We start from the raw sequence: 26,653 nt of genomic DNA, 5'->3' as shown, positions 1-26,653 counted from the left end.
TTATGGAACTCCATCTCTTCTAAATCCAGATCTGTTTCTCAGTTCCACATGTCTCCTTGAATAGAGTCAAGAACTTCTAGGGGCGCCTGGGTGGCGCAGTCGGTTAAGCGTCCAACTTCAGCCAGGTCACGATCTCGCGGTCCGTGAGTTCGAGCCCCGCGTCAGGCTCTGGGCTGATGGCTCAGAGCCTGGAGCCTGTTTCCCATTCTGTGTCTCCCTCTCTCTCTGCCCCTCCCCCGTTCATGCTCTGTCTCTCTCTGTCCCAAAAATAAATAAACGTTGAAAAAAAAAATTAAAAAAAAAAAAAAAAGAACTTCTATTCTGGCTCTTAATGTTTGCAGTATGATTTTTTTTAATGTTTACTTATTTATGTTGAGAGAGAGAGAGAAAGCAAGGGAGAGGGAGAGAGAGAATCCTAAGCAGGCTCCAAGCTGTCAGTGCAGAGCCTGATGCGGGACTCGATCCTATGAACTGTGAGATGGTGACCTCAGTTAAAATCGAGAGTTGGATGCTCAGCTGACTAGGCCACCCAGGGGCCCCTGCAGTATGATTCTTGAATTTGCTGCCTCAGATTTCCTCTGTTCTATCTCTTATGACAGACATGGGCCAGTTTTGCTCCCCATTGGCATTCAAACAGATGTAAACATCCCAGATACCAGGGAAAATATCATGGAGCCTGTTCAGCATTATGACATAGCTCTGTAACCCTCCCTCCCCAATATGTCCACTATAGTGAAAGCTATTAATAATTTATAGAGGATATGCAGATTTAGATTTTAAAAATCAACCACAGAAAGTATTTTTATATAGAACAGGCTGACTTCTACATATATCTTTAAAAAAGTATGTTATAATGTACTTGGCAAAGGTCAATCAAACTTGACCAAGTTTGTCATAAACAGATAAAATGAGACATTAAAACATTAAGACAATTCAGCAAAAGGCCATATTCTGGTTAAGTGCATGATCATACATTCAAATATGTTCTTTGAGATTCTCTGTTCAAAAGTAGAGCTTGACCATTGGGCTTTCCCTGTTTAAAATTAAGGCAGTCTGTTAGCCTGGCTACTCTGTCTGGTCATGAACAAACTTTTTGGATAGAGGTGACTGGCTGTCAATCTCATCTGCCATTCTTGGAGGCTGAGCAGAAAGTTAGTTAAAGGGTTGCTAATTGGTAACTTTTATCCCAGCATTAGCTTTCTATTGCTGCTATAATTCCCATGATCTTAGCCAACAAAATTCCCCCTAAAACAATGAAGCTTCTTCACTTCCTGAAGGTAAATCTAAAAAAGCACCCTTGTGGGAAATAGTCACCTCTAATGTCCCATTTACCGCAGATGGCTGCAGCGATTCGAATCCTCTAAAAGAGCAACAATGAAGATTGATGTTGCCATCTGTCTCTGGTAGATTTAAATGTTTATGTCCCCCATAGCTGTAGGGTTTTGGCAGCAATGTTGTTGATATCCAAGAAGGAAAGATGTAATTAAAGTTAAGAGACTAAGAGCTAGAAGTTGATTTGATTTGATATAATATTTTGTCATTGTAGCCTGCTGCGTCTCTTTCTCTATCTTTTTTCTTCTGCCCCACTTGCTGACTTTTTCCCCCATTCATCTGATCTACACCAAATCAGTGACCTGTGAGGTTTACCTTAGCTGAGTCTCTGTCAAAACTTTTCAAATTCCCAGCAACGCTGGTAACAGTGGGGAAAAGGAAGTGAACAATGTGGCGTGGAGGCAGTTCCGTGAATGACAGAATCTTAGCATTCAAAACAGTAACAAGGACACCATTAAAAAAACTTTGAATGAAAATTCCCCTCACAGCTTCCTCCAAAGCTTTGTGGATTTCAATCATTTCTTCTTTGGTTCCCAGTACAGTAATCTTTGGATTACTCAAAGATCTTTCACATTTTCTGCACAATTTATTTTAATATAAATTATTCACTGAATAAAAAATGTATACAAAATCTCTACGTTTTTTTCCTCTGGAGTAACTCACTGTCCCTAAGGATGTGAACAATGGGATTTGTGTTTGAGAAAGTTGTTAAAAATAAGTCTTAAGCTTTAGGAATGGTTCACATGTGACTCAGTTATTTTTAAAAATAAATAAATAAAGCCTGGGGAGAGTAGGGGGCAGAGGGAGAATGGTTTCAGAAGGAAAAGAACAAGCAATCCATTTGAATGAATTGCAAGACAGTCTAAATATAGAAAAGAAGACTCCAGTCATCTCTGAAGCTTGAACGTAACTCCTTTGCACCCCCCCCAACCCATATATATACTTTCATTTGTCAGCCTGTAAAGAAAAATCTCTGCACTCCTAGAATTTCTCTTTGCTTTGAAAATTGATTGTACACTATCTTAGCTAGGGCTACAGAACTTGCATTCCACACAGCCAAAACCTTAGAAAAGAGATTTTGTTGCCTTAAATGAAGTGGGTTCAAAAACTAGATTTTCTGTCCTGAAAGGTGTTATTTTAGTCCCCCATGAGGCATTTAAAGCTAGACAATTGCTTATTTAATCCTTTGGCACAACAGGGTTTTAAAAAATTAGTATGAAAAAGCTACTTACTCAGGCTAAGTCAAATCCAAGCATTAGCGAGTCTTAGAGGCTAGAGATGGAGAGAGTGCTGCTTGTTGGCTACTTGAGGAGGGTTCTTTTTCCTCTGGGACAGTGGCTGCTTGGCTTTTGGAAGCAGGAAGCTAAAAAGGGATGACAACAAAACTCTGTATAACACATGGTTTCCTGTGAGGCAAGTGGGGCTCCAGGCAGTTATCACCTCCAGATTCAAAAGCAATAGGGTAGGGCCAAGGTTTCCCTAGTGCTGATGGGGGACAGCATCCAGCTGCAGATAATTTTAAAAACAGAGACCTAACGCCCAGAATTCCAGGAAAATCACAGTCTTGGATTTTCTCCCAGTCTACCAAACTCATCCTGATCAGCAAGCAAATACACACTAAGACAGTGCCTGTATGTTGTTTAACCCCAGAGGTGTGGTGGTTTTAACACAAGTCTGGAAATGATTTGAAACATCTCTCCTAAAGAGATGGCATCTAATTCTCTTTTCTTTAAATATTGGGCTGTCCTTCTAATTAAGAGTAGGTAGCAGGAGTGATTCTATGTGGCTTTTAAGGTCATTCCTCAAAAGTGATACAGCGTCTGCCTGGCTGTCTCTCCAAGAGACTTGGAGCATGGATACCACCATGCCAGAGAAATTGCAGAGACGGACCATAGAGACCCAGTAGGCTCAGTCACGGCCATGCAAGTACTCCCAGTCCATGGGCCAGATACGTGAGCAAAGCAGCCTTTGAGTTGGCCCCAAATCCAGTAATATCTGAAATCTTGAGTCAGAACCATCCAGTCAGACCCAGAATGCTGGATCCACAGAAACGATGAAAGAGAAAACAGGTGAATGCTATTTTTAGGTGACTAATTCTGAAGGTGATTTGTTTCACAACAATAGATTAGTGGAAATGTCTTGGTACTTAGAAGCAAAGCATTGCCGTAGTGGAAGTTAAAACATGTGGCCCTGGTTTGGGACCTGGGTGGGGGCTGGAGGGTGGAGATTAGAGGAGCTTTGGAGAGGCTGTGGGTGAAGGACTGAAGGAAAGTGAGGAAAGTATTGGCAGCTGGAGGAGAGAAGACTCTGGTCCTCAGGTGTAGGCAGTTTACACCAGTGGTAACATGGAAAATAGAAAATGTACCTAATGGATTCATGACCCAGTAAGGTTTCCAGACACAGTATTGAAGGTGCCTCCTGATCCTTCTATGAGAGGAGAGAGATGAAGTACAAAAAAAAAAAAAAAAAAAAAAAAAAGCAAAACACTAAAAAACAAAAACAATGTTAAATAAGAGCCAAGACTGTAGGAGTTCAAAAAATAAAACTATTTCTCAGTTCCATCCTCTCCAGATGGCAGATGAGGCTAAAATTAAAATATGTAATTACCACCTAACGATGAAGGTAGCACTGTGACTTTAGAAGCCTTTGTTTAGACCTCACACAGATCGAAAGCAGTACTATTCTTTCAAATAGCCAAAAGTCCCTCTAAAAGGGCATGCCTTTTAGATGTCTCCATTAACAGAAATGTTTCTAAAAATCTTAAGGGCACAGTTCCACGGTAGCCTTAGAGGGAGTCTAAGGCAGGAAAAAGCTTATCTCAGTGAGATTTGTAGATGTGTTTTTTTGTCTAATGAAGTGAATCTCAACAAGGTTGAGGGGAAACATTTTTTTTTTTTTTTTTTAGAGAGAGAGAGAGACAGAGACAGAGACAGAATGAGAGTGGGTTAGGGGCAGAGAAGGAGACACAGAATCTGAAGTAGGCTCCAGGCTCCGAGCTGTCAGCACAGAGCCCAATGCGGGGTTGAACTCCTGAGCTGGGAGACCACGACCTGAGGCCAGGTGGGCGGCTCAACCAGCTGAGCCACCCAGGCGCCCCAAGGGGAAAAAACATTTTAAAAAGACTTGTGCTAATGAAAACATTGTCAGCTCAGGCTAAAAGGGACAAGAGGTAGTATACAATGAAAAGAGGCTTTTGGGTTCCTAAAATTCTCTGGGAAAGAAGCAGGCTGAGAAAACTGCTCAGCTATAAAGATGGGGTACATTTTCTAGAACATCAAGAATAATTCAGAGGGAGGAACAACACTCAGCTGTAATCAAGGAACTTGGTTGGGGCACCTGGGTGGCTCAAGGTCTGACTCTTGATTTTGGCTCAGATCATGATCTCGAGGTTCATGAGATGGAGTCTGTGTCAGGCTCTGAGCTGACAGCAAGGGGCCTTGCTTGGGATTCTTTCTCTCCCTCTCTCTCTCTCTGCCTCTCCTGAGTGCCCGCATACATTCTTTCTCCCTCGCTGGATTTCAGAATTGCTATAGCCTGATTACCTGATTGACACAGACTTCTGAATGTCTATAGTGGTTAATCCATGCCTCTTACCAAAGTATGCTGGGTGGGGGAGCAATACCTTTTCACTTTAGTCCACAGATGTTCAGATCAAGAATAGGATTCAGGAGGTTGTAACTGAATATCTTCACCTACAGAGCAGCACCTGAACGTGATTTGGATGATGGGTGACCAGACGTTGAATCTGGGATGGATGCCTTCCGGATGAGAAATTTAGGGGTCTCAGGAGGGGTTGAGAGTATTTACATGTGGGATCAATACAAATAACTTTTGGCTAGAGGGCAGATTGTTATAATTTTAAAATGTGTCCACAATTTTTTGCCATTTTTTCCCTTGGATGGTGGAATCTAATTCTCCTCCCTGCAAATATAGGCTGGCCTTACTGACTCGCTTCAACAAATAGAATACTAGGTCACAAAAAGCAATGGGGCTTCCACCTACTCTCTTGGTGCATATTGTTGGGAGCCCTGAGCCACCATGTAAAATGTCCAGCTAACCTGAGCCCTATGCTTAAGAGACCTTGTGGAGAAACCACATTAAGTTAGTGATGCTCTGTTCTAGCTGTTTCACCTCCTAGTTCTGGCATCAGATATGTGAGTGATGAGACTTTAAAGATGATTCCAGCTAAGCCACCATCTGACTGCAGACTCATGAGAAATCACAAGTCAGAACCACTCAGCCAAACTGCTCCTGAACTCCTGCCATAGAAATTGTGAGAGATGATAAATGGCTGTCATTTGAAGACACAGAATTTTAGGGCGATTTGCTATACAGCAATACACAACTGGAACAAGGAGGGTACCAGTCACATTTCATTCTCTCTGAATGGGAACCCCTGGAGTTCTTCAGTAAGACTCTATCATAGGAGTCTGTGCAGACTCAGTAGTAAGTGTTGGCCAGCATCTCTGGGCTTTGTCCATATTACTTGGTCCTCACTTTTTCTCTCCTACTCTCTGGTTTTCTACTTCCATTTGATACTATGCCTTAACTTCATCTGATAATGGAGCTTCAAGGTTAGTCCTTAAGAATCTGGTGCCCTGGCTTGGCTAATCTCTTTTGAGTATTCTAGTCTAGTTTACCCTGGGAGTTCCCCTTAATGCCACCCTGATATCAACAAGACAGCACATGGAGGCCCCTTCTCAGCACATCCCACATTCTTTCTGCATTGCAGGGAAGGTGGGGCACCACACATCCAAGTTCCATTTTCACCATGTGCAAACAGCTGCCTGTCTACTCCTCAGTATGGAACAAGGCTTTCCTCCAGGTTTTCCAGCTGAACCCAACCGAGCCACTAATGATAGGACCTCTGTCACCAGCCAATGACTTCCATGCAAAGGCAGAAACATTTTAGTCAAGATGCACCTGTACTCTTGGGGTCTGTTTACTGGCTCACAGAATGAGATTAACAAAAATAGCATGATTCTGATAATAAACTTATAAATAAATTTGATCATGAAGTGACATGGGATGAACAGTAATGGGGATCCTTAAATGACATTTACAGAGTACCATGTTTGGTTTTTAATGTTGGTAAAAACTGAAAGCATACAACCTCACCTGGATGTTAATGACCAACAGCAGAAAGAAAAATAGTACTTTCTTCAGCCTACTGTGAATTCTCTGGTACGCATGGCAGACAATTGGTGCAGAGACTGAAGGGTAATTCAGCCCCCTCCCCCAGGGTGTGGCTCTCCTCTGCAATCAGTAAGACAAGCAGATCAGAGCACATGTTGCAACTCTGGTGTCCATGTGAGAGGTACATGGATTCAGTATGCTCTCACTACTTTACAAAACATGGGAAAGACATGGGAATTTCAGTTTTAGCTTTGTGAAGATATAGGAAATAACTTGCCAATAGGCTCCCCTCAAATTGAGTGTCTTTCAAATGATTTGCAATTTGAATAGAATCTTCAGGTGGAGAGGGCGGAGGAGAAATCAGAGACAAACAGACCAGATAGAGTGTTATGCCCCTAAACTTTCCTCCAGAGCGGTTCACTGTCATGGCTGAACATTGGAATCACTTGAGGAGATTTTAATTTGTTTTTACAGTTTATTTATTTGAGGGAGAGAGAGAGAGAGGGGGTGGGGGGAGAACGATAAGAGAAGGGCAGGGAGAGGGAGAGAGAAAGAGAATCCCAAGCAGGCTCTGTATGCTGTGCTGAGCCCAACATGGGACTGGATCTCATGATTGTGAGATCATGACCTATGCGGAAATCAAGAGATGGATGCCTAACTGACTGAGCCATCCAGGTGCCTTTTTAATTTTTTTTAATTTTTAAAAATATTTATTTAATTTTCAGACAGAGAGAGAGAGAGAGCGAGCACGTGAGCGTGGAAGGGGCAGAGAGAGGAGAGAGAGGATCTGAAGTGGGCTCCATGCTGACAGTGTGGAGCCTGATGTGGGGCTCGAACTCATGAACTGCAAGATCATGACCTGAATTGAAGTTGGATGCTTAACTGACTGAGCCACCCAGGTACCCCAAGTTAAAAATTTTTTTTTTTAATTTTAGAGAGAGGGGAGAAAGAGCACAAGTAGGGAGAAGGGCAGAGGAAGAGAGAGAATCCAAGAAATCTCCATGCTCAGTGAGCACAGAGCCCACCACCCTAGGATCACAACCTGAGCCAAAATCAAGAGTCAGATGCTCTACCAACTGAGCCACCCAGGTGCCCCTGAGGAGATTTAAAAAGTACACACACCTAGACTGTCACCTCGGAGACTATGATTCAGTAGGAATGTTTAGAAAGTTCTCCAGGTGTAGGGACCCCTGCCTCTGTGAGCCCCTGAAGACAATCTGAAATCTTTCCTCTTTGGCTTCTGTTTCTTCCACAGAGCCAGGTTCGTGTAGAGTCACACATAGTGTACACACAGTATGTTCATGTGGTTTGGAGGATTCTAAAAACTTTCTTAGGAAGGTAAACAATATTCCATTCCACTCTTGTTTTATCTGTATTATCCTTTAAAAACTGATTTATTAAAAAAAATTGTTAAGCACTGGGCCTTGGTCACCATTCTCAGTCTTGAAGGCAAGGAGATTGAAAAAAGACTTGTTACTATTTTCAACGTGATGTGGGGACTTGGAAGAAGGGGGAATTGTTTCAAGAGGAGTACTGGAATGTTTTTCAAGAGACTTTTTGAACAGGGTCTTAAAAGGATTAATAGGAATTTGGCTGCTAGAAAAACAGGAAAAGGCATTCTCATCAGAGGGAACAGTGTGTGCAGAAGAACAGGGCCATGAGAAGGTCTGGAACGTCCAGGGATCACTGGGAAGGTGAGCACGGTACAGATGGAGGATGTGTGTGTGGAGAGGTGGGAAGTGAGCCTGCAGAGAAAGGGGAAAACATAAAAAAAAAAAAAAAAAGACCTGATTTGTAGAGTTTGCCCATTTCTGTAGTGTATATACTCCCATCTGATTTCAGGTTATCAGTGATTTAAGTACTGACTCAAAAAATTCCTACATATAAAACAGTCGGTTTTTGTGAACTGGTACCAGCTGTTTCCAGTACATGACTGACAGGAGGCCAGATCCTTTAATTCCAAGAGATAGGCTAAAACAAGTTTCTGCCCTTTTGTCACAATGGTTCTGCTTCACATTATGAGGCCCACTTCTATGGGTTTGGAGTAGAGTGGGTCAATGAAATAAATGCACAAAAGACTTGAAAACCCTGGAACTAATTCTCAGGCTCTTATCACCATCAGCATTACCCTTAAACGCAGGCAAGAGGGGCTTCTGTTCTTTTTTTTTTTCCCCCCTGTTCTGGTTCCCATCTTTAAAGGGTCTGGCTCTGATGTTCTGCAGGCATAGCACTCCCACCCCCCACCTGAGAATGAGGACTCCACGGTACAATGCCCAACAGGAACTTACCTCCCCCCACTCCTACTCCATGCACTCCAGACGTCCGGGACTCTGGAATTCTCTCCGTATATGGAGGTCTTCTCCCAAACCTCCTTCCCTGAGGATTAGCACCTGATCCCCAAGGCCTGGCCAAGGAAGAACTGCTTGCCAAGGTAGGGCAGAGTACGGATGTGGGGCTGGCTAGGGGGTGTCCATACACGTGCATGTGTAGCCCCTCCCTCTGGATACACACTGTTAGAGAGATAGGAGTGGGAAGTGTAAAGCACAGAGAAGGCTTAGGCCAGGTTGTCCTCATGCTGACACGGTTTGGTGAAGAACTTCAAGGAATTCTAAGTGCAACCCTGACTTTCTAGGTTAGTATGAACACATATTTGTCAGGGTAAGAGAATAGAATATATTTGACAATTTGTTAGTTGGATTTATATTTTTAAAGATTTAGAGATAAGGTATGTGGGCCTCCATTTTGACTCTATCCTGGGCCCAGCAAATGCCAGGAATGGGTTCCCTGTTACCTCCCTGTTACCACGGCTATATATATACACACTTTTCCCCCCACGGCTATATTTTAAGTCAAGGTAAGCAAGCTAGAGACCCCAGGCAAATTCTTGCCCGCTGTATGTTTTTATAGACGCTGTGAGCTAAAAATGGGTTTTGCATTTACAAATAGTGTTTAAAAACCAAAAGAAAAATGTTTCATGATTTGTGAAAATCATACGCAATTCAAACTTCAGTGCCCATGAATTGTTTGGCACACAGCCAAACTCATTCATGTGTGTGTGTATTGTGCACGGCTGCTTTCATGCTATGACAGCAGACCAAGAAGTTGTGACAGAGACTGTAGGGCCTGGAAAGCTGAATATATTTACTGTGTGGTTCTTGGAGTAAATGTTTGCCTACTCTGCCCTTACGGTAGCCACAGACAGGAGGAAAGAAGAGTGCAGCCGTCCTTACGTGGCTCTGCTCAACAGAGTCACCTGTTGGGTTTCCCAAACAGACCAATGCCAGGGCCCCACTCTCAATATTTTTAGGATAAATTGGTCTGGGGTTCAGGTGTTTTTGAGACATCCTCATGATTCTAATGAGAGCCAGGGCTGTGAGCCACTGGGCTCAGAGAATGGGTGCGTGAGGATCTGAGTTCCCCAAATGTAAGGCAGAATAAGGTTGCGAGAATTGTGCCTGCTTTCCCCAAGGAGCCGAGTGGACTACAGCCTTTCTTTGAGGACACAAGTTCCCCAGGTACCTGATTAGGCTGAAGGTGGAGCGAGGGAGAAGGGTCATTGTTTCGCACTGTGCTATGACATATAAAGTTAAATTTCGTTTCTACTTCTCGAAATCCTTAGGCTGTAGCTCAAACACACATCGCTGGGTTAGCCCAGGACTGTGTGCCTCTGTCAGGCAGGCCCACCTTGGACTGCGGTGGCACACACCTTTGCAGGGGCCCCTGCTGGGTCACTTCTCAGGATACACTCCAGTAGGGAACCTTTACCCCATCTTTGCAGCGTGCCCTCCATAATTATTGGTGGTCTCGCAGGGAAGGAGAAAAAAGACAACTCTATCAGAATCCCATTCTCCACCAGCACACTCAGAACCATTGGCAGAGGCTGGCTCTGGGGCTGCAAGGCTGCTCCGAGCTATTATTGTGCCTGGCTCTCTCTCAGCAGGACTCGACGCAGACAATATAGTACACCGAGAGCATGGGGGATGAACAGTAAATACGAGGCCTTGGATTTTTTTTTAATCTTGTCAGTTTTCTCCTGATTTGTGTCCTTTATCCTAGCCCCCTCTGCTGTATAAGCTTCTCAAAGCTAATGCCCATAACGCCACCACCCACTGGTAGCAGCAGGCTGCTGGGCCGCTGTGGGGTTCTCATTGCAGAGATTTACAATGCCCACCATTATTCAGCAACTGTACGTGTTAACCTGGTGGCAAAGGGTTGCTCCAACACCTTCCCCTCTGGTTTCTCTTTACTCTGGGGGCCAACGGCAACTCTAGGAGTGCCGCCCTCCTGACTCGTAACTGCTTGCCTCAGCCAGCACACATCACATCCTCCAACCTGGCAGGGCTAGAATAGCTCTGCAGAAAAAGAAGAGAACGTTGGGCAATTATGGAGCTGAGAGAAGACTGTCATCTCGACTGCCACATTTAAAAAGTTAAAAATATTTCTCAAAGCCATTCCTTTGGCCTCTTGTAGATACTAGCCCTCTTCCTCCTTCTTCCTTTTATTAAGAGCTCATAGGACTAAATCACATGGCGAAGCTCTAAAATGTGAGCCCACTGCTGAGGCTTGTGGCAATGACCTCAACAGTGGGCATGTGTGCTCCCGTCACTGTTGGAAGCAGGACGGTGGCATACATTTTACTGCCTTGAAACAACTTCCAGAAACAAGTTATTCTTTTGACGCTTCTGTAATTCTAATCAGCTTCCAGGCTGATTTATATGGCTCCCATTTAAGGGAGAAACTCACCTATTATCTCTGCCTTGGCTACCACGAAGTCTGCCTTTTCACAATCTCTTGTCTCAGAATCCACTGGTGGTGCCAGGACCACGTGCAAATGCACATGTCCTTGGCATCAGTGACTTGCTGCTTCAGGGGAAACAGCAGGGGCAGGGGGTGCTGAAGATGTGGTGGCCCCATGAGCTTTTCTGGAATGGAACATGCATCAGCTGAGGACACTTACTTTTGGTTTTGTGAGAATGTTAAGCTTGTGAAGGGCTTACAAACTGAAATCACAGAAGTGGTAGGAGAGGAGCAAGAGAAGGAAAACCTGAAGCGGCTGCTGCTGGTGAGTGAGGGTCTCTTCCCGGGAGAAAGCCAGGGGCCCTGAGGCATCCTGACATAAAACTTGAACCTCGGTTTTTGTCTTGAAGGGTAAACATTTTAAAATCACCAAATACCGTATCTATAAATTGATGACCGTACCTGGCACAAACACTGTTAGCAGTTTGTGAAACCATTAGGGGTTTGTCTGTGGTTTTGAACCTGACAGATCCGACAAGGAGGAGGAGGTGATGACAGCAATGTGACTGGCTTCCTGAGGTGGCATTGTCAATCAAAGTGGAGGCCCTAAAGCCCTGCCCATTCAGGTGCAGGCACCCACTGGATGGTGTTCAGGGAAGTGTGCTCAGCCCAGGGAAAGATGCTTTGGTAGAAAGTGGGCATGTTATGGCTTTGATTTGTACTCGGAGGAGGGTAGCCTACTCACCTCATCTTAGAGTATGTACAAAATAATTGAGAAAGAGGCAATCAAAGATAAATAGGATGGTCATTAAGCAAAACCAGATACACAACACGTGTGGTGGATGTCATTCAGGAGCTGTGGAATTGCGAAGATCATGGAACTCACAGACTTATTTTACATAGCCTCCACCCTTTTACCCAAGTTTGACATAGCATGTCAAAAAAAGGGAGGGTTTGGGGTGCCTGGCTGCCTCAGTGGGTGGAGCATGCAACTCTTGACCTCAGGGTTGCAGGTGTGAGCCCCACATTGGGTGCAAAAATTACTTAAAAAATAAAAATCTTAAAAAAAAAGCAGGGGGGGGGGCGGGTAGGGTTTAACACACTCCTAGAACATTCCAGGTAACTCACTCCTTCCCACATCCAAGAGCCTTATGGGTTTCTTCTCTCATTTCATTCTCAGAATGACTGTGTCTAGGAGTTTTTAAGACAATGTTTCTTTGACACAGTACTGTGGTGTTATTTGGCACCCACCAAGAACATGTAGCAAGAAAATGTACAGAGATTCTGCTATACTTTATTCCATATCATGTTACAAGAAAACAACAGTGACAGCTGACAAACCATTACATCTTTCATAATACAGACAAATTACACTTGGTAACAAATATGCAACATTATTCCATTCTCCTTACTATGTTTCATTTTGGAGTATAATAGTTTTCTGAATGATGCTAACACATTTCTTAGGTACCGACCTCCTGCTAGAAAGTACACATCTCAGTGTATCATACAAAAAAAAAAAGATAAAAGAAAAATTAAAAAAGTCCACTTCCAACTAGAGAATGTCAATTTTGTATGTGCCTCTAAAATATGCTGCTGTGGGAAGGGGAATGAAAATAGGAGATTGGTTATTTTACTCGAGACATTTTTTGGTTGTTTTTGGTGTATGAGAAATTTGCAAGGCAGTAACATATAGGGTTTCCTCTGCCTATAAGCCAGTAAGAGAGATAAAAGTGATGTGCAATTATGCAGCATATTCCTATGGATGGGGGGGGGGTAGGAAATAATCTACCCCAGTATGTACAGCCTAAACATCCTCTTATGTAACAAAGATTACAAAACCAGTATTATTCACAGATGAGTCTCTCAAATAGACACATAAGCTAGGGTATTAATTACACTGGCTGTCATGTACACACTGAGGAGAGGATACCAAGAGGCTTTGCTCTCTCTGCAAACCTGGAGGCTACCCTGGAAACTTTTCTTATCACTCTTGGGAGGTAGAAATAGCTTCTCACCCTTATATCAGTGGATGGACAGCCACCCCTGTCTTATGCCCCTTGTTTTTTCTTTGAGCACTGCAAAACATTTTTGCATGTCCTATGTATCTTGCATTTTTAAGTCAACCAAACTGTTCCTTTAAGGAAATGAAGTCCCAGTTTTTCTTTCAGATACTATGTGTGCATTGATGTTGCATTCATACCGTCACCATGCTAATGTGTTCCTACTATTCCAGCTGTACGAATTCAAGCTAATCCTTCATATAAAAATAATCTCACAAAACATTCCATTGCTTTCTCAATAGAATAATAAATCTGCTAATGAACATGTTCTGTAATGATTTTCATGGCTGCCCTCAGTGGGAGAAGGCAGGGGAGAGGAGGAGGGAGGACGGATTGCCAATAGGAGAGGAAAGGGGAGAGAGACAAAGCAAACTTTGGATTTCCTGTACTGATAACAAGGACGGGGAACTACAAACCTCCTAAATGAGACCTTCTGAGACATACATCTCTGTAAAAAACAGATATCCCCCCAATACTGAGTATTATGCTTCAATTCCAGAGAGAAGCTGCTTATATATCTCTGAATGATGCTAACATTCCTAATTGAAGTCTTTTTTAATATTAAATACTTTCAAATGTTCAAATTAGAAAGCTTATTAAATAGCAAGATTTAATCATCAGCTGCTCTTGATTTAAAGTTAGTAAAATACAAAAGTTATGCCTCTCCCCCAAATAAATAATTCAAAACAAACCACAGACAAGGCCATTCTTGATTGCATGTAAAATTTTCTCCCCATATTTATCTTAAGGAATCCTAATTTCAGCATATGTTAAAATACAGCCAAAGACTTCCAATGGGTTGGAATGTCCGAAAGAAGAATGGGAAAGAGTTCTAGGTAGCAACTAGTAAACATTCTAGTCTTGGGTAACTTTTGCTCTCTTTAAAATTAATTAGCAAACAATTCCTTGCTTTGCACCTATAAGTTTTCAATGAATGCCACTTCTGAATAGGCTGGATTGTGACCTTGGCATGTTACGTTCCACTCCAGGGAAGGTACCCTTTTAACACTTAGAAGTTCTGGGTCCAATTTCTTAGGAATGCTGGCTTTGACTGTCGAGAACCTTTCCCCTCACATGACTCTCAGAAGATGCCTTTGTCAAACTGGCTCATAACTCCTAGTCTCGATCCTAAAAAAGTGCGACACATTTCAAGTTCTCAGTCTGTCCTCCTTTCTGACCAATAGGAAAATGGAGAACGACATACATGGAAGTATTTCCATAGGAATTGGTGTTCTGAGGGGCTAGGTTTCATGCTTTATATGAAGTTTCCTAACTGCCCACTTGGCCTCAGTATTATTTGGGGTTATGCAGTGAGGCCGGCCCCACTGGGAGAAGGCCTACATCAGGCAGGTCTCCCTCCGCATCAAAACACAACGTGTGCCCAGTCCACTTTTCCCTCCTTGTCACCTACGTGCCTTCATCCTTCAAGGTCCCTCATCATCTTAACAAGGGAAGCTGGGCCTTTCTTTTTCCCTTGCCATCTTGAAAGCAAGACTCCCACATGGGTTCTGCAACCTGTGTTCAAACAGTTTTTCCAGGAGACTGTTTAAAGTTAAGGTCCCCAATGGTGTCTTCCAATCAGCTTGGAATGTTTTAAAAAATGTAATTTAAAGGTGCTTTGGTGTAAGTGAGCAAACTTTTAACTCTGGTTAACTTTGTAATTTGCTTTTTTAACTGTTAACTAGCCAATATGGCTTTCAGGGCTCATCCAGCAGAGACAATTCATTTGCACCCAGGTTTTAAGCATTCTGTTCCTCACTCTTTTCTCCTCCATTTAGAAAACACTCCTGAAGCATAACAGAGTGGATGGAAAATATAAGATGTTGACAAGACCCAGAAAACATGTAAAAGGTTACCTCCATTTCCAGAGGTTGAAAAGTAAGCAATTTATCCCTGTCTTTGTTCTGAATGCTTGATATTAGTTTCTTTACTTCCAACCTACTTGGAAAACTGTCATGCTATGTGGCTTAAAATGCTAAGCAGATTCCGATATCCTATATACACGTGCAGTTATTTCCAAGAGAAAACCACATTTGCAAATGTCCTCAAAAGGTAAGCAACAAGTGGGGCCCCACAGCCAGGGACCAAGTTGTCAAGTCGGTCTGAGAACATGGGTTTGCTGTAGCTAAAAATTTCCTTCCTAGTGGTTGCAAAATGTGCACTGCTCTCAAAGAAAACACACATTGTTTTATGCCACTATGTGGCTTTCAAGTACAGACATTACTGAAGAAGTGTGAACACCAAATGTGTTGTCTTAATGTATTTAAGACATGGCTGGTGAAAGCATAAAAACCTTTACAGAGACGCTGCGCTGCAGAGGGAAATCAAACAAAATCAAACACAAAAGACTGAAAAGAATACATGCCATGTATCAGTAAGCAAAGCTTAATCTTCACATAGTTCTTGGAAATCACAAGGTATCCAAATGCGTGCAAGGTTTTAAATAAATTGCAGAGAAAACAGGGTCTTGCCAGCTTCAATTTTCTTGTAAGTGAAATCCACCACAGGGAGGGGAAGGAAAGTGATCCGTGATTCCCTTCGTATTATTGGCCACTTCATTAATGTTTTTTTTTTTCTTCCCAGAATGATGACAACTTAATCCTGGAAGGAGGAAAAGAGAAAATTGCTATATGTAAAAAAAAAAAAAAACCTTACATCATTCATTTTTTCTAAATTACATGAGACATCAAAATTGGCCAGGCCAAAGTGAGCCTATCCGTTTTCTCCACAGCCACCCTGAGCACACATTTCGGAGGCAGAGTACTCTCCTTCACCAAAACAGCTCTTATAATATGATAAACAAATGTTCTGACTACACTTTTTCCCTTAAAATAACTTAACTCCATGAATGTAAATGGTCTAACTTCTTCTTGGATTATTTAGAGAAAAGGAAATTCAGCAAATTTCCTTCCCCAAATCATTAGTAGTGATACTGGTCTTAATTAAGTGCCTGTAGTATCATACAGACCATTAAAAGGACATATCCTCTTGTTCATTTTTATGAACATGAAATAGAAAAATGGATCACATACATGCTTTAAAAAAATCCAGCTGTATATAATTCCTTGGTTGCCTATTATCAGACCTACTTTCAGCAGAATGAAAATTGGCCAGTATGACCTGAATTGCCAGTCTCTTCCCAACATCCTGCCTATGACTGTGTGTTTCCAATGGTGCCTGCTTAAGCTCGGTAACTACTTCCGTGTGAACAGTTCAAGAAGAAAGAAGGAATGTTCCCTCTGTTCCTCTTCACATTTCTCTTTGGTCCTTAAACATTGTCATGGAGTCCTAGGATGGGAAAGAAATGTCTTGCCAGGAAGGATGAAAAGGAACACTCCCAGGATCATGTCACACAGCCCAGGGATTCCAGCTCCACTGAATTCCAGAACCAACTCATCATCTCCATTTAGAAGCTCAAGGTCACCGAGGCCTGGTCAGGCCTGCTTGTCCCCTTCTATAGTGCCACATGGTCATCCTCCCAAGCAGAGAAGGAACCTTGATCTTTTGTTGAGACCTCACCGCACAGCTGTCCTCCTGCTGCACACACATGCAGGCTGTCATGCCAAGAACTTCACTGATGTGTGGTGCTACTCTGACCAAGAGAGCAGAAAGTTCCAGCCTCACAGTTAGGAACAGCACACTCCTGACTCTCTACTCATTTCCTCCACTTAGTATGGAAGGGTAACCTTCCATCTTTTCTTTTTCATTGAGGTGAAATTCATAGAACATAAAATTAACCATTTTAAAGCATATGATGTAGTGGCATTTTGGACACTCACAGTATTATGCAAACATCACCTCTATCTAGTTCCAAAACATTTTTGCTACCCTCAAAGCAGTCCTCATATTCTTGAAGCAGTCACTCCCATTCTCCTCTTGCCCCAGCCCCTGGCAACCGTTAACCTGCTTTCAGTCTTTATGTATTCACCTCTTCTGGATATTTCATACAAACAGAATCCTACAATACGTGACCTGTTGTGTTGGACTTCTTCCACTTAGCACAATCCATCCATGTTGGAGCATGTATCAGTACTCCATTCTTTTTTATGGCCAGTAATATTCCATTTTGTTCATCCATTCATGAGCTGATGTGTATATGGACTGTTTTTGCCTTTTTGCTATTATGAATAGTGCTGCTGTGAACATTCACGGACAAGTATTTAAACACCTGTTGTCTATTCTTTTGGGTAAATACCCAGGGGTGGAATTGCTGTGTCATATGGAAATTTTATATTTAACTTTTTGAGAGTTGGAAAACTATTTTCCACAGTGGCTGCATCATTTTTTATTCCTACCAGTGATACACTAAGGTTCCAATTTCTCTACAACACCCTTGCCAATATTTGTTATTTTCTGTTTTGCCTTTTTTTTTTTTTGGATTAGAGACATCTTAGTGGGGTGAACTGGTACCTCATTATGGTTCTGATTTGCATTTACCTAATGATGAGTTAGGTTGAGCACCTTTTCATGTGCTTGATGAACATTTGTATATCTTCTTTGGAGAATATATATTCCAGGTCCTTTGCCCATTTTTAAATTAGGTTGTCTTTTTGTGTTGAGTTGTAGGACTCTTTATATATTTTGGATGTTAATCCCTTGATTTGCAAATATTTACTCCCATTTTGTGGATTACCTTTTTACTGTGTTGATAGTGTTCTTTCATGCACAAAAAATTTTAATTAGGACGAAGTCCAATTTATCCATTTTTTTTCTTTTGTTGCTTGTGGTTTTGGTGTCATATCTAAAAATCCAATGTCAAATCTAAGGTTATGAATACTTCTGCTTTCTTCTAATAGTTTTAGTTACTACATTTAGATCTTCAATCCATTTTGAGTTAAACTTTGTTTATGGTATTAGATAGAGATAACATTCCATTCTTAAGAGTTCCCTATCCTCAGTGACTGACACAAATGTAAACAAAAGCCCTTACCTTAAGTTTCTGGGAGAGACCTGGGGGTGGAGTGAGAAGCCTGGTTGGATGGATATCACACATAGGCCCTTTGCTATCACTAAGTCAAAACTCCTCAGGTATTTTCTCAAATACTTGCTGCTTGTGGCTCACTTGGCCAGCCCTCACCCCTGCCAGGTTGCCCAGATATGCCTTTATCAAACCTTTTTTTTTTTTTAAATACTTATTTTTGAGAGATAGAGCATGAGCAGGGGAGGGGCAGAGAGAGAAGGAGACACAGAATCTGAAGCAGGCTCCAGGCTCTGAGCTGTCAGCATAGAGCCCCACACAATGCTCAAACTCACAAACTGCGAGACTATGACCTGAGCCCAAGTCCGATGCTTAACCGACTGAGCCACCCAGGCCCCCCAAACCTCTCTCTCTCTCTCTCTCTCTCTCTTTTAAATACTTATTTATATATTTTGAGAGAGAGAGAGAGAGTGAGCAGGGGGAGGAAGAGAGAGAGAGAAAGGATAGAGAGACAATCCCAAGGAGGTTCTGTGCTGTCAACACTGAGTTCAATACGGGACTCAATCTTAGAAACTGAGATCATAACCCAAGCTGAAATCAAGAGTTGGATGGTTAACTGACTGAGCCACCCAGGCACCCTGATCAAACCTTTTCTTAAATAAGTCACCACCCTAGCAAAAATAACTAAATGAGAACAACTGCGTTTGTCCCATCCCACCTTGTTCTTCCAGGGAAATGAAGTAAATCCATCTTTTCTTCTACCTGTTGCTCCCACATAATCATGCATTCTGACTTGTGCACTGACATCTTTCCTGAGGCCCATGACATCAAAGACAGAGAACACTTGTCCGCGCAGCATTTCAAACACACCTGTCCACAGGCATCTTCAGGTGGTACCCAACCCTGCTACCAAACTTGACATTTTTATTAAGCAGATGAAAAAAATGCTCTTTGTCTTCCATGTTGCTTCGACAGAGATTTCATCTCTTCCAGGAAGCCTGCCCACCTTGGACAAATGGGAAAGTGGTGGGTTTGTCTTAACATGAGCTTACCTAGGCATGGAGTTCCTACAACCACACACAAATGATATATAGTTGACCCTTGAACAATGTAGGGATTGGGGCACTGGCTCCATGCACAGCTAAAAATCTGCGTAGAACTTTTGACTCCCCCAAAAAGTAACTACTAACTGCCTACTGTTGATTGGAAGATATACTGGTAACATGAACAGTTGATTAACACATATTTTGTATATGCATTATGCACCATATTCCCACAATATGGTAAGCTAGAGAAGAGGAAATGTTATCAGGAAAACCATAAGGAAGAGAAAATACATTTACAGTAGTGTTCTACATTTATCAAAAAAATCAGCAAGGAAATAGACTTGAGTAGTTCAAACTCGTGTTGTTCAAGGGCCAACTGCTGCCAATGGCTGGCTTTCCTCCATTCTACCACTTTCATCAACTGAATGCAGACCTGGTTCCCAGGCTGACCTCCTAAATGAGTGACTTAATTTAGTCCCTCCAGGGTGGGGACATTTCCTGCGAGGGAGCAAGTAAGGAGGCAGGTGGCATCATTATGTTTCTGATTAAGCTTGGTTTTGTTAACTACTGTGTCCCTACAGTAGAGCCAAGATACCCTGCTCAGATATTTAGTAAACCACTGCTGAATGAATAGGAAAGGAGAGGGTAGAATCTGAAAATTTGGGAGTGGAATGTATTTTTAGGTGTAGAGTTCCCTCATGGCACATTGACTGAGGGCAAACGCTGTGCCTGTACTCTTACTGAAAGAGCACAGTGCTGGGTACAGAGTCAGACATCGCCAGATACACCACTGGCCAAGAAAGGTGGGTCTTGTGGGACAAACTTTTTTTTTTAACCTCATGACATTCTGTTTGAATGATCTGATTTTCAGTATATCTGATCTGACATAATAATAAACTATGTAGTCACCATGAGCCAGGGCATGTTACTATCCTGTTTGGTTGATACGCAACTTTTTTTTTTTGGCCATTGCTGGTGTTTGTCTTTGCCTTTGTCCTGATTCTTCGAGTGTAATTTCTAGAAGAATAGCATGTGCCTAACCCAGGGCATAAGCAGAATTGGATATTAAAGGATAATGCATAATAGTAATTGGATAATAAATGGTGAACATGGTGATTATGGATAAGTCCATTACTTATGTTTGGGCTCAAACATTTAATGAAAAGAGCCAGTAATAAAAAAGAAGGGCAGTGCCAATGAGAGCTAGCCTCTTTTCCATCTCTGTGAGATGACTCTGTAGACCAAATTGTGCCAAGTACCCTGCCTGACACTGTTCATCAGCGGCATGGGACAGCCTTTCTCCCTTCTTGGGCAGCATCAGCATCAGTTTCAATTTTCAAGGACTATATATAAGGTGCATCAATTTACTTCTAGAAAAATTCTTCAAGATCTAAATGTAATCATACATTTGACATGTGGGGAGGTAGGTGGAAGGAGTGATGGTAAACGACATTCACAGAGAAGCAAAATATAATAGCAACATAAATCCTTCCCTTACATTTAATTGATTATTAAAATATACCACATATGCAACGCAAATGAGCAGTGACTATGACTTACAAGCTCAACTAAGTGCGCATCAACATATAAGTCTATATATCATCAGATTAATGGGTGCCATTTTTACCTTGCTTTCTGCTTCTGCAATGTTCTTTCTCTAGAAATGAATGTTTTAAACAAGAAATTGGACTTTATTGATAAAATCCCTATTCAGAAATATCTACATAGAGCTTCTCAGCTATAAATATTAATTAATTGGATCGCTGGTACCCATAATGCAACTTTGTTCTGACCCATGTGCCCTATGAACTAGATATTTTTTGGATTCAATTTTCTTAAAACCAACTGTCAGCATCATGTGATGGAGGAGATGAAAAATGAAAATGAGCAGTCCCGCTGTGCAGGTGGGTGACCTGTGGGAGAGAGTCTGCCTGGTAGGATTTTTACACGAACCATCAGACACAGACCAATTGATTAGATCATCTCATACCCGCCACCAACTAGGCTCAAGAGACTAATTAGAGAGAGTACTGCCTGCGCAGGCACCCCATTGACACCTAATTTGCTCAGCCAAAGCCTTTGGGGAAAATGTATTATCTCTGCAGCTGCACTTCATGCATTTCTGATTTGAGGCATAAGCAAGGAGTGCTTCATCACTCTTTTGAGCAAACTGAATGTAGAAGCCCTTAAGTGCTAAATGCAAGCAAACAGACCCAAATTAAAAACGGGCCAGGCTCTTTCTAATTCCCTCTGTGCTCCCCATTAAATCTCTGTATGTACATACACACACACCCCTCCACACACACATGCAGTTTACACGCCGGCGGGACCATACAGCTGAAGACCCCAGCTCAGGGTGCTTCTATGTGATCAGATGGCCTTTCTTCCACTAGCCTATTTACCCACTCTAAGGTTTTGTGTTTGTTTTATTGTCTTTTTTTGTCCCCCCTGCTGCATTACCTCTCTGCGAAGTATTCTTCTTTTTTTCTACGGGAAGACTCTGGCCCATTTTTTTCTCCTCTAAGCCTCACTGGAGAGAAGCGATTATTTTGATTCCAAATTAAAACAACTGTAGGTTTTCCTTTCATCGCCTAAATTGTGAACAGGATATTCACCAGGATGTATGTGAAACTGTAGGGTAAGCCGCTCATTTCTGTTTGAGAGACTCTTTGTTAAGATGCTAACAGAGAGGGAAGAATTATTAAAATTTGACAGAAGGAAAGCTGCCTCACAATGGCAAAGATGGTACAGAATTATGAAATAATTATCTTCAAGAAAAAACAATATATGTCATTTGACCAAGTTTAGCTTTTATCTGTTTATCTGAAATAAAACCAATTCCAATCTTCTTTTCAAATGTAGAAACCAAACCACTGGTACAGGAGTCATTTAAAGATAGATAGGTAATTAATTACATGCTTTAAAAAAAAGGAATAAAAATTAAAAATTCAGACAATGTGGAAAAATTAGGTTAGCTTTGTGCCAAATCTAGTTACTAATTTTATGCCTTTCTATTCACATGTTAGAAAAATTATTTTACCCACATGTTCTGGTAAATTACAATTCTGCTTTGTAATTTTTACACTTATTCTTAAGAACTCAATAAAGATATTTTAGCTAGCTACTTTTCTTTTTTAAGTTTATTTATTTATTTTGAGAGAGTGTGTGTGCAAGCAGGGGAGGATGCAGAGAGAGAATCCCAAGCATGGAGCCCCCATGTGGGGCTTGATCCCGTGAAATCTGAGATCATGACCTGAGCCAAAATTAAGAGTTGGACACTTAATCTGACTGAGTCACCTGCCCCTTAGTTTCTACTTTTATACCAGCTTTCAAAACTGGCCTAAATTGTCAAATGATAGTCAAAGGATTACAGTGGCCACCTTAGTGAATATCTTTCTGGAGGTAAATGGAAAGTGGTTATAGGGGAGATGTCTGAAAATAGTTAGAAAAGCAGGGCCTTAACTAACACATATAACTGTCTCTAGAATTTATTCTGATATTATGGAAAACATAGTCCAGAAAGCTCCCCCTCCTCAAGTACCACATTAAAAAGATTTCATGTGGAAAATATCCAGGAAAGTAAAAACCTACCAGGCTGTGCTGCCTTGAGTTTAATTTTGCTTAAAATACTAAGAAAAACAATGAAATTAATCTTTTGTACTGAATTCATCTTCAAGCAGCATTCACTACTTATAGAAAATTAACTCCAGAAATAAGCCTGCTAAACCCTAAGCAATAGGCAAGCATGGATCTCTCTGAAGTAAGTATGTGCATATATATATATATACACACACACACATATACATACATATATATGTATATGTATATATATACATGAATGAATATATATGGCACATATATTCATTTTTATATATAGAACACATATACCCAAGTTTTATACTGTAGATTCTATATAAATGTTAGACTCAAAATGGTTAAGTTTTAATCTTTATACTGATTTCAGAAAATCTGGGGACAGCTTAATTTCTTCGTTGTTTTGAGTGACTTTAATTATGTCATGATTTGGCTAGAAATATAGTTTTCTTGCAGAAAATTTGAAATCAGTGTTTTCCAGTTCTCTGACATTGCACTGAAGCTCCTTGGGAGCTTCCTGAAGGAAGTAGAAAATCAGTCAAACCTACTTCTGTAACTTATTTCTGACTTATGATAATCGTGTTTCTTCCCCATCCCTCCACCCCCCAGAAGAGAACACATCTTTGAGACCAGCAAGAGAATATTAATTAAAATGAATGCAGAGATAGACAGGCTTTGTTTTAAGCTTAACAGAAGGTCCATCATTCAAAATAGCTCAAATCCTTTAAGTTGAAAGCCGTTTAGTAACATCCATATGGATGCACAAGGCACTAATTGCAGTGACTTTGCACATTTTAAGCTTCATGCCAAAGCGGAGATTTTAATTAAAAAATTTTAGGCAAAGCTATAAGTCTCACATTTCAAACAGAGCATTTCTCACACAAGGAAACTTAACATATCATTTTAATAATCATCACTATCAATGAACATTTATTGAAATCCCCATTAAAAACCAGGCATTGTATGATGTATAATTAGTGGTAACTGAAAAGAATGCTGGTGTGACTGTTTATTAAATCAGATTTATGTAAATGTAAAAGACTAGTCATATTTTAGACCCATGTGGATGGCAATTCTGGGAGCATGTCCTGTCTCAATGAAGGTCAAGAGAAGTGCAGGGAGACAAGGAAAGTACTGATCTGGATCTTCTAAGAGCATCCAAGACACAAACCGTCTTTTACAAAATCTTTTATAAAATCGTATCTATATAATCATGTGTCCACATTTACAAATACATAACTGTGAGGCTTGAAATAGCTCATTGAAATAATTTTAATGACAAAATTAAGAATAGAAGACCCTTTACCAAATGGGACTTGTTCTTTCCAAGGATTTCACATTTGAAGCTTTATTTGCTCAGCATACCTTTATAACTGACTGGCTGCCAAGTGGGATAAGTTAATTAAACAGGATTCAGACTCTTTCACCTTCCTTATATGTTACAGTCCTACTAAACTATATTTAAATAAACCAAATACAAAGCTATATAGACAAGCAGTGTGCAAATTTTTTACAACTTAAAACAAACACACACAAATATAAAACGACTTCTAAGTATTTAGCAGTCAGAGAAACACGAGGATTCATGTCTGACTTTCATTAAAAGATCTGAGAGGAGATCTGAGACTTCATTTTGGGTGGAATTTTTTCTTTCAAATGAAAACCTGCCTAGTACTATTATCCAAAGTGTTGAAGAAGAAGAAGTTTTCATGCTAAGGGTTTTGAATTCAATATAATATGATCACCTACAATGTCATTCTGTCTAGTGAACCATTGTATTGCAGAAATCTGCAAAGCTAAAACATAAATTTCTGTGGTCGAAGTTAGATCACAAAGGATGGATAAAGAACGGTGTCAGCAGAAACCAGAACTCAGATGGTTTCATGTGAGAGACGTAGATTTACTGTTGAAGTTTTGAGCCACCAAGTCACGGCAGCCACATGCCAGAGACATAAAAACAGTTGCACGTGAGTTGAAGAGGTGCATGGTACCGTACCTACCATCCACTTACCCACATGCTTCCGCTTGGCTCGGCTTGGCCACATGCTCTGGCTTGGAATTCACTGTTTATTGCACATATCTTCTTGATATTAGCACATTTTGCTCTGCCATCCAAAATTCTATACCTTTAACCCTTCCATCAATCTTCTTTCACCTGTAAGCTATGCTAGTATTTTTATTAGTGTTTTTACTGCTTTTGTGAGTCCTATGTGCTTTAGACTGAATGTTTGTATGCTCCCCAAATTCCTATGTTGAAACCTAATCCCCAGTGTGATGGTATTTCCAGATGGAATCTTTGGGAGGTGATTAGATCATGAGGGTGGAACTCACATGAATGGGATTAGTGCCCTTATTAAAGAGACCCTAGAGAGCTCTCTCACCCCTTCATCATGTGAAGACACAGGAAAGAAGTGAAAGAGGGTCCAGACATGAATCTGCTGGTGCCATGGACTTCCAGCCTCCTGAATGGTGGGAAATAAGTTTCTGTTGTTTATAAAGCCTCCATTCTGAGGTATTTTGTTATAGCAGCCTTAATAGACTGAGACATTATGGTTACCAAATTGAAAAAAAATTCTTATTCTGTTTTTTTTTTCCATAAGTCATATAATTTTTACTGAGGTATTCTGCTGAACACAGGTAGGAAAATGGACATCATATTCTAGCCGAAACATCTATTCTTGTGGAGCACATTCTGATATTGTCACAGAATGACACATCGTAGACACTATCATAGCAACATTTTTTTTCCTGAGAAGGGTCCAAACAAGGACGGGGGGATGCGGATGCTGGACAGCCAGCTCAACGGGCATCGACCTCTGCCCACGTATCAGCCTCACAATGTGAACAGTGCCAATGAACAACTTCCCGATGAAGACCAAGGACAAATCACTAAGTGCTGAGTCATGGAAACTAAGATGATCTACATGTAAAGTCATCTGATATGCATCTCCACACAATTACAACTAAAGTATTTTGGTACTGGTTATACTGCTATAACTAGTTACTATATCGTTTTTTTTAAAGATTTTGTTTTTAAGTAATCTTCACCCCCAATGTGGGGCTTGAACTCACAGCTCCGAGATTAAGAGTTGCATGCTCTATCGACTGAGCCAGACTGGCGCTCCATAAGTTGCTCTATCTAATAGCCAAGATGAGCTCTGAGAGACAGAATTACAAAACACATGTCATGAGAAATAAATACTAGCATTTTGTGCTCAGGTAGCATCTTCTCTCAAAGTATATTTCCATTAATTCTCTCATTAAATGAAAGTGCCTTAAAAAATAGGACTACAACCATAAGAACAGATTTTATAAAATGGAGTTGTGTGTGTGTGTGTGTGTGTGTGCGTGTGTGTTTAAATTCTACTCCTTTAGTCACTGGTTCAATGTCCTCTGGCATAGCTGCAGCAGGAGGTTATGTTCCAGGTTTAAATACCCCTGCATTCACTAGAGGAGCCACAGCATTTCGAAGAATGAGGGGGTACCAACTGTGATGTGGTTTGCCAGGACTGAGGAGGGTTTCTAGGATGGAGGACTCTCAGTTTTAAAACTGGAGCAAATCACAATGAATTGGTCACCCTCACAGAAACAACAGGGTTGACAAGTTGCTACTTCCAACTTTATAAAAACAGAGCCAGCAAACTCGGCACTTTACTACACAAACTAAGACATGCTGACGCTCTGGTCTCAAAATGTGTGTCACAAAGTGTTACAAATGCTAAACACTGAGAGTGGCAAAAGATCTGCTGAAAAGAGGGTGGGATCTGGGCCTTCCTCCTCTCAGCCTCCAAGGGATTTTTCATCTCTCCTTGAGTGTTTTAGACCTT

At 41.3% G+C, this 26,653-nt stretch overlaps 1 protein-coding gene across 5 annotated transcripts in view; it reads right to left on the bottom strand.

Moving 5' to 3' along the window:
• The window catches only part of CDK14 (cyclin dependent kinase 14), a 674,504-nt gene that overhangs the window by 56,576 nt on the left and 591,275 nt on the right, over nucleotides 1-26,653 (bottom strand). For 2 of the 5 annotated variants that reach the window (XM_045053222.1, XR_006594843.1), the window contains one exon: nucleotides 12,480-15,869. The gene's annotated coding sequence lies outside the window, so the exon portion shown is untranslated. Of the gene's footprint in view, nucleotides 1-2,564; nucleotides 2,696-12,479; nucleotides 15,870-23,713; nucleotides 25,985-26,653 lie in introns of those variants that run through there. The other 3 variants (XM_045053223.1, XR_006594844.1, XR_006594842.1) reach the window with 2 other exon arrangements.

This window comes from Felis catus, chromosome A2, assembly GCF_018350175.1.
Source record: "Felis catus isolate Fca126 chromosome A2, F.catus_Fca126_mat1.0, whole genome shotgun sequence".
Classification (NCBI taxonomy): domain Eukaryota; kingdom Metazoa; phylum Chordata; class Mammalia; order Carnivora; family Felidae; genus Felis; species Felis catus.
This window is presented reverse-complemented; position numbering and strand designations above follow the sequence as displayed.